Source organism: Palaemon carinicauda, chromosome 42 (assembly GCF_036898095.1).
Source record: "Palaemon carinicauda isolate YSFRI2023 chromosome 42, ASM3689809v2, whole genome shotgun sequence".
Classification (NCBI taxonomy): domain Eukaryota; kingdom Metazoa; phylum Arthropoda; class Malacostraca; order Decapoda; family Palaemonidae; genus Palaemon; species Palaemon carinicauda.
In genome coordinates, this window is record NC_090766.1 from 38444684 (window position 1) to 38457002 (window position 12319).

Below are 12319 nucleotides of genomic sequence, written 5' to 3' on the forward strand. Positions count from 1 at the left end.
CCCTCTTATCCCGGCCAGCCGGGCGGAATGGCTAGCTCCCAGAGACCCGTTGAAGAAGACCGCCCTTCAAGAGGAGGTGTCCTCCATGTTAGCGAAGGGCGCCATGGAAGAAATTCTTCTCCCAGGCCCGGGTTTCTACAGTCGTCTGTTCCTAGTAGAAAAAGCGACGGGGGGGTGGAGACCGGTTATAGATCTGTCGGCTCTCAACAAGTTCATCAAGAAGATAGACTTCAAAATGGACACTCCGAAGTCAGTCCTGCTGTCCTTGAGGGAGAAAGATTACATGATGACCATAGACCTCAAGGACGCATACTTCCAAATTCCGGTCCACCCCTCGAGTCGAAAGTTTCTCAGGGTGAAATGGGGTTCCCAGATCCTGCAATTCAAGACCCTTTGCTTCGGATTGTCAACAGCGCCCCAGGTGTTCACGAGAGAGTTCACGACTGTCTCAGTGTGGGCTCACGAACGAGGCATTCGCCTCATCCGATACCTGGACGACTGGTTGCTTCTTTCCTCCTCGAAGGACCTCTTGGAGGAACAAGGGATGAAACTCCTCCAGTTTTGCAAGGATCTGGGCATCGTAATCAACCCGGAAAAATCAAACCTATCCCCATCCACCAGAATGAACTACTTGGGAATGACGTTAGATACCATTCTGGGAAAAGCCTTCCCTTCGGAGGACAGAATAAACAACCTCATGAATATCATTCGGCCGTTCCTGTCGGGGTGCCCCAGGAGAGCGAAAGACTGGCAGAAACTGATAGGTCACCTGGTCTCATTGGAGAAACTAGTTCCCCAAGGGAGGGTAAGGCTCAGAGCCGTACAATGGAACCTGAAGAACCTCTGGTGCCAACTGGACTCAAAACAAGTCCTAATCCCAGTTCTACCAAACACGAGACCCTCCCTGGAATGGTGGCATTGCCGGTCGAACTCACTCAAGGGGATGCCCTTCGCGAGCTACCCCCCCCCCCCCCCGAGTTACTACTGTTCACAGACGCCTCCAACCAAGGATGGGGAGCCCATCTCTTCGACGAAACAGCACGAGGGACCTGGTTGGACGGGGAAAAGGAACGCCACATCAATGTCCTGGAGTTGAAGGCAGTCCAGAAGGCTTGCCTACACTTCGCAGATCTGCTAAAGGGAAACACCGTGGTGTTGATGTGCGACAACGCCACGGTAGTAGCATACATAAAGAAGCAAGGAGGCTTGAAGTCGAAGGAATTGTGCGATCTCACCATAAAAATTCTAGATTGGGCAGAAGAGAACCAAGTGGTGTTGTTAGCGAGGTTCATTCCCGGGAAGAAAAACGTGCTGGCCGACAGTCTCAGCAGAGTGGGCCAGATAGTAGGGACAGAATGGTCCCTTCTTCCAGAAGTAGCCAAGCTCATCATCCAACGTTGGGGTTCCCCGGTGATGGACCTCTTTGCAACAAAACTCAACGCCCAAACATATTGTTCTCCTGTACCAGACCCGAAAGCAGCCTTAGAAGACGCCTTTCAGCACAAGTGGGACAATCTAGACGTGTACGCTTTTCCCCCTTTCACGTTGATAAGGCAAGTGCTCAACAGAGTAAAGACAGCCCGAAACCTAAAGATGACTTTGGTAGCGCCCTGGTGGCCGGAGAGAGAGTGGTTCGCGGACCTAAAAGACCTGGCGAGTCAACCACCGTGGCCTCTGCCCGACAGGTCAGACCTGCATCAACCTCATTTTCTCAGGCTCCATGACAACCCACTCTCCCTACGTCTTCACGCCTGGAGACTATCGAGCGGCTCCTGAAGAAAGAAGGATATTCTTCATCCACTGCTAAGAGAATGTCGCTATACCTGAGAAAGTCGTCAGCCGCGGTCTACCAGGCTAAGTGGGCCTCCTTCACGAAGTGGTGTTCTGAGAAGCACATTAAGCCTCTTAAGGCCTCTGTTCCAGACATAGCAGATTTTCTGGTGTTTCTTAGAGACAAGGTGGGAATGTCAATCCCAGCCATAAAAGGGGTTCGGGCCGCCTTAGGCCAAGTCTTCCTCCTGAAGGGCATCGACCTGGGGGCCTCGAGGCACATAGCGATGCTTGTCAAGAGTTTCGAGCAGTCCTGCCCCCCACAGGCGAGTAGGGTGCCCCAGTGGGACTTAGCCAAGGTCCTGAAGATGTTGTGTGGCCCCCCCTTTGAACCTTTGAAAGATATCGTGGACAGAGATCTCACCCTCAAGGCCGTCTTCTTGCTGGCCTTGGCGTCCGCTAAGAGAGTGGGTGAGATCCGTGGTCTGTCATATGACGTTTCTCATTCGAAGGGGTGGAAAGAAGTATCCTTCAAGATCGTTCCTTCTTTTGTGGCTAAGACTCAGAACCCAGCAGTCTGGGATCCGAGGTTCGAAGGTTTTTCAATACCTGCCATCCCTAGGACGGGTAATTCAGAGGATTTGAAATTATGCCCTGTACGGACCATTAGAAAATACCTCGAAAGAACGGCTCATCTCCGCCCAGGCATCAAGAGCCTCTTCGTATCCACGGGTATTACTAAGAAGCAAGTGTCCAAGAACACCATTTTCTTCTGGTTGAGACAAGTTATTGCCAGAGCCTACAAGGAAGAAGGCATAGCAGTGCCAGGCACCCCCAGACCTCATGACATCAGGGACCTGAGCACCTCCTTAGCCTTTGAGAAAAATATGGCAGTAGGTCAGATCCTGCGAGCAGGTACTTGGTCGAACCAGTCAACCATTACTGCCCATTACCTCAAGGACTACTCGAGGAAGTCCTTAGACGGGTTCTACATTGGAACAGTCATCTATGCCCTCCAAGCGGTGTAACGGTAAAAGCCCCAGGCTCAATCACGGCTAGCAACCGAGAGACACAGGTGCGGTTTCCTTCCATCCTACCCAGTTGCTTCCTAGCCTCATCGGGGAGTACCAACTTATACCATTGGATAACACATTCTTCACGACTACGCTACTGCAAGCAACATCAGAAGAAGTTTTTTCAAAGGGTGAGTACTTAGACACTAACGTGAACTCTTTGTGTAGTTACCCTCTCATCCGTTTTCTAGTAGGTACCGTTATCCCTGGGCCTCTTGGCCTCCGCCTACTGGGTCAGGGGGTCAGAATAGCACTCCCGCCTCCTAAAGCGTAAGTTTCCTAAGAAAGTAGTTCGAGGTAAGTATTCGTGTTGGATCAAATAAAAAATTTTAAGTAATTTTTATTTTTCTTAACATACAGTACTTACCGAGAACTACTTTCGGGTAATGGCCCTCCCTTCCTTCCCCGAGTGCCTCTCTTCCCTTGCAAGCATTGTGCTAATCCAATAGAACTTACTGAAGCTGTTGACCCGGGCGGACATCGACCTACGATAAGCCTACCCTCGGGGCACATTCCTTAATGCCGGGGGTAGGCCTCCTTAGAAAACGGGGTGGGGGGTACACTACACAAAACTCTGGTCGGTAGAGAGGAGGTTACAGGTAACTCCTAAGAAAGTAGTTCTCGGTAAGTATGTTAGGAAAAATAAAAATTACTTAAAATTTTTTATATTGTCTTCAATATAGATGGAACGGTTATTGGAATCATTAATGAGGTAGTTAACTACAGGTTGTGAATGTGTATGAGTAGTCCACTCTCATGGCAAATACTTTTTACTTGTGTCTTCAGCTTGCGACAAATACAATCATACTGATGCCTCCTATCCAAGGCTGTTTAAAGGTCACTCTTGAATGGCTGAGTCAAGGGACAGGGGAATGATCTAGTGATTGACCATATAACCAGTATTTGTTCCGTAACTGGAATACAAACCACGCTATTTGAAGTGGGTAATTACTTTCGCGTAGCTGAAAGGACGAGCCATAAAATTTTAACGAGGGATTATTACCCCACCGCTAGTTAGCGGGGGTTACGGAGGGTAGTTAGCTACCCTCCCCCCTCACACACCTGTGTTGTAGCTCCACTTTTACTTTGGCTCGGGTGGTGATCGGACATGTCCGCTTTCACCCTCGCCTCTTTGACAGCCATTAATCATTGCTTTTTCTTTCTTTTTCTCAGTGTTGTGAAGTTGGCCTCTACAATGCGGAAGTGCCCTGGGTTACATGACTGCCCTTGTGGGACCTTCATGTCTTCCATCGAGACGGATCCTCACACCTTATGCCCTTATTGTAGGGGTCAGCGGTGTGAAAGTGATAATGTTTGTATGGAATGTAGGGAGTGGCCTACCTCCCAGTGGGAGAGGTTTTCTCGGCGCCGGAAGAAGAAGTCCAGACGGGATATTTCTTCTTTAAAGGTTCCTTTGAAGAAGGAAAATCCTAAGGACTCTTCTTCCGTAGCCCAAACCTCCTCCGAAGCTCCCACTCGGTCGGCCTCTCGCGAGAGGCCGTCGAGTGGTACCGTAGGCCGTACTGTTGTTGCCCGATCTTGGGGTTTGGGAGAGGGAGTTGCCTCCCATAGCGAGGCAGCTCCTCCTCCTCCCCCTGGGGAGGATTTAATTATTTCTCCTGTTAATAATGATCTTTTGCAGCTTTGGGCTTCCTTGGGGCTTCAGGGTTCGCCCTCCAAGGAAGCCCTGTTTGACATGATCAGGTTGGGAGCAGCTGTCAAACAGTCACCGGCGGTAGCAGAGGTTGACCCTCTGTCTATTGTCGAGGCTGTTATGGCAGACGCTTCCAATGAGAGTGTTCAAAGCCCTGCTCCTGTTGTAGCTGAAGGCTTAGCTCCCCCCTCCGAACATCCTTCGAGGGAGGAGCTAAGTCCAACAGTCTCTCCTGCGGGTGATTCTTCCCCCCGGGGGAGTTCACTGACAGAGACTCCTCTTCGGAGGACTGCTGATGGTTTGCCTGCTGCTCCCAGAGGACACATCCGATGTAAGGCACGCCTTCCTCTTCATCGCCGAGGTCTTCCTTCTCCTTACAAGGGTGTTAGGAGGTGCCTCTTCGGATCTTCATCCTCGCAGTCCCCCGCAGAGGAACCTCGTCCTTCAGCTACCGTTCCTGGTACTTCCTTGGACCTGGACCTCTCCGCAGATCGTTCGCGATCTCCTACGCCTGCCAGACCTGCTGACCTGCCTTCACTTTCCTGGCTGCTGACGCACTGTGGGAGCCCACACATCCCGTTTTCAAACGGGCACCGGTCCCTTCGGGGCAAAAGGGGCTTTCACACATTGTGTGTAAGTCCCTTAAGCGCCAGGTTTCCCCTGTGCGCCAACGTTCGCCTGCGCGTAAGCGCTCACCTGTTGCTGCCTCATCTCGCCAGCGCTGTCCTGCACGCCCACGATCTCCTGTTCGCCCTGCAGTTCCAGAGACTACGCGCCCACGATCTTCTGCTCGCCAACGGACCTCTGCGTGCCCTCGGCCTGATACACGCCATGGACACCCTCGGTCTCCTGCTCGTCAGCGATCTCCTGCGCGCCAGCGCTCTCCTGCTCGCCAACGCTTGCCTGCTCGTCATCGCTCGCCTGCTCGCCCTCGATCTTCGGATCAGGGCTCCAAGGAGAAATCTTCTTCCTCTCCTGCTCGCCAGCACTCTCCTCCATGATCGCCGACTCGCCATCAGACCTCACCTGCTCGCCATCGCCCGCAGTCTCCATCGCGCGCCCACTGCCAGAACTTCGGTTCCTGACGAGCGCCCTTCTGTGCGCCCGCGCGCTAGGGATATTCCCCCTGCACGCACGCGCCCTACGGCTTCGCCCTTACGGGCCCTTCATCATCCTGTGGCTGCACTTCATCCGAGGTCTCCGGAACGCGCAGCAACGTGTCCACGCGCCCCGTCACCTACGCGCCAACGCGTCTCGTCACCTACACGCCCTGTCGCCTGCGCACCATCGTTCGCCCACGCGCCAACGCGCGAACTGTCCTACGCGCCAACGCTCGCCTGCGCGCCCCCTCGCCTACGCGCCACCGCGCGCCCTCGCTCGCCCGCCCTCGCTCGCCCGCCCGCCCTCGCTCGCCCACGCACGCGAGCAATCGCCCCCCGAGCTAGGCAATGGCCACTGCGCGTGCCCACACAGGATCCGGCAGTACGCGTCAGGTCATCTTCATCGCGTTCGCTCCCGCATAAGCGCAGGACAGCGCGCCCAACGGAGGGAGGAAAATCTCCGGACAGGTCTAGGATCTTTTCTACAGCTTCTTCTTTTCAGGCAGACCCAGTTGTAGTTTCCACTCCTAGGGATCTTACGATCCCCTTCCCTCCAGAGGGTGTCTCTGACAGCGCTGCTGTCAGTCGGCTGCCCTGGTATGGGCCCTTGATCAGAGCGGTTGCGCAGGCTTTCAAGCCCGCTTTCTCTGAACTAGGCCTCAAATCAGCGGCTATCTCGGCCCCCCTGAAGAGGAAGAGAGGAGTGGACGACGTGGTTACTTCTCCAAGGGCGAAACTGGTTCCTCGGAACCCGTCGAGTAAGGCTCCCTCCCCTCCCCAGACTTTCTCTCCATCCCCCGTGGACGAGGGTTTTCCGTCCTCAGGGGATTCTCGTGAGGTGAGGCGTTTTCCCATCGCACCAATGGGAGAAACCCCACCTCGCGCCGAGAAGTCTCCTCGGGTGGAGGCGGAGAAGAGCCCCCACCATCTTTGTTGGAATCCTGCATCCCTCCCAGGAGGGAGTCGAAGGACTCCAAGACGGTCCCGAAATCATCTTCGAGGATCAGACCAGAACCAGCTAAGCCCGCGGAGAACGTCCACGAGTCCCCTTAAGAAGAGCCTTTGGGGACTGGAGACCTTGCTGCTAGTCCATCAGGAGGAGAGCCGCAGGAGTCAGAGCATGCCTTTTGGGAAATTTTGGCTCTGATGAGGAACCTTAACGGATTTTTGGATCCGGAGATTCCTCCTCGAGAGGGCAAGGACATGGTTCTGGACCGAGTCTTTGGTTCTCAAAAGCCCCCTAAAACCAGCGCGGCTTGGCCCTGGTCCCAGGGGGTCAAGAGTGCCAGAGATAAGGTCGAGAGCCAGCTCTCCGAGCTAGCCTCCTCCAGCCGTTTCAGCGCCGGAAACAAACTCCTCCCACCTCCTCGTGTCCATCAAAGGAGGTACTTTGAAATCATCGAGGAGTCCTGTTTAGCTCTTCCCCTACACCACTCGGTGGAAGAGCTCTCCAGGGGAGTCCCTCTCGAGAGAGACTCCAACCGGCCAGGGTCGTTTTCGGCCTCGGAGATTCTCTGCCAGGAGAAGGTAGCGAAGTGTGCCATGCAGGCCACTTCGTGGCTGGATATCTGGCTAGGATCTCTTGGCATTCTGATACGATCCAAAGACTTGTCTAAGGAGAGTACCAGGAAGGCCTTGGAGACCTTCCTTCTTTCAGGCACTCGTACCATCGAGTTTCTGGCCCACCAAGTCTCGAACTTGTGGGCTAACACTATCCTGAAACGCCGTGATACGGTGTCTGAAAGATTCAACTCGAAGGTCCCCAACACCGAGGTCAGTAAGCTCAGACATTCTTGCCTTTTGGGGAGTAGCCTGTTTGAGCGGAAAGAGGTAGAGCAGGCGCCTGAGAGGTGGAGGAAGTCCAACCAGGACTCCCTCCTCCAGAGGGCTTTAACATCAAAGCCCTATAAGCCTCCAGCACCTCAACAACCTCGCCCTGCAAAGACGACAAAACCGGCAATAGCAGCAAAGGCAGCGGTGTCCAAACAGCCCTTTCCCGTCAAGGACCGGAGAGGCAAGAAGTCCTCCAGGGGAGGCAAGAATCCTAGGGGGAGTGGCCGAGGCCACAAATGCTAGGATTGGCAGTCCCCCCGCATGTCCACCAGTGGGGTGATGCCTCCAAAGTAGCGCGAACAGGTAGCAGCAACTCGGGGCTGATTCTTGGACGATCTCCATGATCAGCCAAGGATATCGCGTCCCTTTCATAACATCTCTTCCTCCCCTGACAGTGAATCCAGTGTCGTTGAGCTCTCTTGCCATGGGATCGGCAAGAGGGCAAGCCCTTTGGGCAGAAGTCAAGACCATGTTGAAGAAGGACGCTCTCCAAGAGGTCGTCGACGGGTTCCCAGGCTTCTACAGTCGACTCTTTCTTGTAAAGAAGGCGTCTGGAGGCTGGAGACCAGTCATCGACCTCTCAGCTCTGAACAGGTTTGTCAAACAGACCCCGTTTAGCATGGAGACGGCAGACACGGTCAGACTCGCAGTGAGACCGCGAGACTTCATGTGCACACTGGATCTGAAGGACGCGTACTTCCAGATCCCAATCCATCCGTCTTCAAGGGAGTACCTAAAATTCAGCCTAGACAACAAGATCTACCAGTTCAAGGTGCTGTGTTTCGGCATCCGTCTCCGTTATCTGGAAGACTGGCTGATCTTAGCAGACTCGGAGTCAACCCTTCTTTGACACCGAGACAAACTTCTGGGAATTTGCCAAGATCTAGGGATCATGGTAAATCTCGAGAAGTCTTCTCTGCTTCCTTCCCAAAGACTGGTATATCTAGGCATGATATTGGACACCAATCTCCACAGAGCCTTCCCATCAGACGACAGGATAGCAAGGCTGAGGAAGGTCGCAAGTCCTTTCCTCAGACGAGACGAACTCCCAGGTCATTCGTGGTTACGTCTCCTCGGCCATCTCTCATCCTTGGTCCGTTTAGTTCCTAACGGTCGCCTCAGAATGAGATCTCTGCAATGGCGACTCAAGTCCCGGTGGAGTCAAGGACACGATTCCCCGGACGTCTTGATCCCTATGGGTCTCGCGGAACAGACGGACCTTCAGTGGTGGGTGGCAGACGTGAACCTACGAAAGGGAGTGGATCTTCTCGTCGATCTTCTCGTCCTCCCCCCGGATTTGATGCTGTTTTCGGACGTCTCAAAGAAAGGGTGGGGGGCCCACGTTCTGAACCACAGGACCTCAGGCCTGTGGTCAGAATCAGAAAAGTGCCTCCATATAAATCTGCTAGAAGTGAAGGCCATTTTTCGAGCCCTTCAACAGTTCCAACAGCACCTGGCGGATCACTCTGTGGTGGTGATGAGCGACAACACCACAGTAGTGGCTTACATCATCAAGCAGGGAGGTACCTTTTCAGAACAGCTACCCCATCTTGCAGTAGAGATACTGAGATGGACCGAAGTCCTCTCGATTCCACTATTGGCTCGCTTCATTCCGGGCAAAAGGAATGTGCTCGCCGACAGTCTGAGCAGAGCGTTTCAGATAGTGAGTACCGAGTGGTCTTTGGATCGTCAAGTAGCCAACAAAGTCCTGACTTTGTGGGGTTCCCCGATTGTGTATCTGTTCGCAACAGTGTTGAACTTCAAACTGCCGCTGTACTGTTCCCCAGTCCCGGACCCCAAGGCTCTCTGGCAAGATGCTTTCCAACAACAGTAGGACAACATCGACGTATACGCCTTTCCCCCGTTCTGTCTGATGAGGAGGGTACTCAACAAGACCAGACTATCGGTCAACCTCTCGATGACTCTCATAGCTCCGCTGTGGCATCACGCGGAATGGTTCCCGGACCTTCTGCAATTCCTTACGGAGCCTCCAAGAGAACTCCCTCCACGACACGAGCTACTCAAACAGCCACACGCCAACATCTTTCACAAAGCCGTAGCTTCGCTTCGGCTTCACGCTTGGAGACTATCCAGCATCTCCTCGCAGAGAGAGGATTTTCGCAACAAGTTGTGGAAAGGATGTCTGGACACCTGCGAAAGTCATCCGCAGGAGTCTACCAGGCGAAGTGGAGAGTTTTCTGTGGTTGGTGTCGTGGAAGGGGTATCTCTCCACTTGATGCCATTATTCCAGCAATAGCGGAGTTCTTCATGTATTTGCGAGAAGAAATGCGCCTTTCAGTCTCGGCAGTGGAAGGCTATCGCTCGGCCTTAAGTCTTGCCTTCAGGCTCAAAGGAGTGGACATTTCTTCTTCGCTAGAACTTTCCCTACTCATACGTAGTTATGAACTTACCTGCCCTCAGTCGGAAGTGAGACCTCCTCCATGGAACATGGTTCGAGTCCTCAGGTCTCTTAAGAGACCTCCCTACGAACCATTATGCCAGGCTTCAGATCGCCACCTAACTTGGAAGACTGTGTTCCTACTAGCTTTGGCATCAGCCAAGCGAGTTCGCAAACTTCATGGTCTCTTGTATGACATCGCCCATTCAAGGGGATGGGGGGAGGTAATGTTCAGCTTCGTCCCTGAGTTTATTGCTAAGACTCAGAATCCGGGAGTGCCGGACCCTCGTTTCTACTCCTTCCGGATTTTGAGTCTTCGTTCCGTAACAGATGACCCAAACCATCTCCTACTGTGCCCAGTAAGGAGTCTGAGGCTATACCTGAAGAGAACAGCTGCAGTTTGTCCCCAAGTGCGGGCTTTGTTTGTCAGCACTGGGAGATCGAAGAGGAGGGTTACCAAGAACACCATTTTAGCATGGATTCGAAAGGCCATCCATCTGTCCCTGAATCCTGACCCTCCTCCGTCACGTCGCCCTAGAGCTCGTGATGTCAGAGTAGCTACCTCCCTGGCCTTCAAGAAAAACATCTCAGTGACGCAGGTTCTGCAAGCAGGGGTGTGGAGCGTCAAACGACCTTCACAGCCCACTACCTGCAAGACGTGACCCACAGGAGGCTCGATACGTTCTCTATCGGCCCTGTGGTGGCTGCACAACAGCTGGTTTAAACCTCAGGCTCTTTAATGGACAAGTAGCAGAGGGTTGAGAGCATTGTTACCCGGTTTTAGTCTGCATGAAAGAAAAGGTATGCCTGGCCCTTATTCTTTTCTTCATCCTCCCCTCTCTTGGGGAAAACAGCATCCTGGGTTCTCTGCACAGCTGACCTCAAACCTCTGCAGGTTAACCATGTTCCCTTGTGTTCCTAGTATTAAGTTAATACTGTTGCGTCCCCATATCCTGACGAGGTGGTATTGGGAGAGTCCTAGCCTTAAGTTTCCATCTAAAGAACTTCAGGTCAACTTCCTAGGACGAGTCACACTTTTTTCCTTCACACAACTTCCGTAGGCCGCAGCCCTTACATAGCAAGGTGCGAGCGAGGTGCAGGGACTCTTTATTGTTGAGTGCTGACACACTCAGATAATGAGTCCCCGGGCAAAGCCAAAAGCCAGTATGGCTGGGACTTGTTCCACTCTTCCTAAGGGTTAAGTCACCCACTTTAAATAGCGTGGTTTGTATTCCAGTTAGGGAACAAATGACAAATTCGTAGATAATTTGTATTTTTCCTAACTACAGTATACAAACCTTAGCTATTTAATCAAACTTGCCCGCCAGCCCTGTCCCCCATGAAATCCTACCTCTAAGCAAAAGTGGAGCTACAACACAGGTGTGTGAGGGGGGAGGGTAGCTAACTACCCTCCCTACCCCCCGCTGACTAGCGGTGGGGTAATAATCCCTCGTTAAAATTTTATGGCTCGTCCTTTCAGCTACGCAAAAGTAATTACCCACTTTAAATAGCTAAGGTTTGTATAGTTAGGAAAAATACAAATTATCTATGAATTTGTCATGTATAATAAGTGGCCAAGCCCCATCTAAATCAAGTTAGTGCCAGGGATGGCCAGGCAATGGCTGCTGATGACTCTCCATCCCTAGATCAAAGGGATGGTGATATTGCAAACGCTACAATGAACTATTGAGCTTAAGTGGTTCTTGTACTCTTGTCCAACAGATTGCCAGGTAGTGACATTTCCAAAAGCCACCACAAGCCTAATCATTTTCTCATAGTACATTGTAGTTAGAATGGTTGAAATTGGTTGATGATATTGAAATGAAGCAGGAATGCAAGTGTTTGCTGGACACAGCGTTGGTTTAGCCTACCCACTCTACCATGCTTATTTGTAATTAACCTCCATTTGCTGAGTGTAGATGATGATCTTCCATTAAGGCAGGCATACTCTTTGAGGAGCATTAAGACTTCATGGTCTTCCGTATTTTTTCCAACTTCCATGGATATGCTGGAGTGACGGTTTAACACCTAGTGTGCCTTATCGAGTTTGCCTGTGCAGTTTGTTGGATCATCACCATCTCTCCTTTGCTGAAATCATACTCCTATTAAAGGATTGAAGTTTGTATAATGTAATTATGAAAAATACAAAGTACTTATAAAAGAATATGCCTTTTTTTTCTCTCTCAGTTCATCATGATAAACTTTAATTAGGATGTTTTGGCTTCATTTACACTAATAAGCATGTATGTTTGGGTGATTAACTTTAGATGAACTAAAGTTTATTCTACAAAATATGAGTGCGGATAAAAGTGTTTTCTTGTGAATGTATTATTATGAGATTTTAGTTTTTATTTAACTTGAACATGTTTGATGTAAAGGCTTTTCTGAAATTTGATATGCTGATCTCTTGATTAGCTTATTGATAGAAATTTTCTTTAATTGAAGATTTCGGAAATTTGATAACATCTCGCCAACTGGAAAGAAGAATTTT

General features: G+C 51.6%; 1 protein-coding gene across 6 annotated transcripts in view; it reads left to right on the plus strand.

Annotated features, from left to right (window-relative positions):
* The window catches only part of LOC137632799 (microtubule-associated protein RP/EB family member 1-like), a 73540-nt gene that overhangs the window by 24765 nt on the left and 36456 nt on the right, over positions 1-12319 (plus strand). The window lies entirely within an intron of this gene.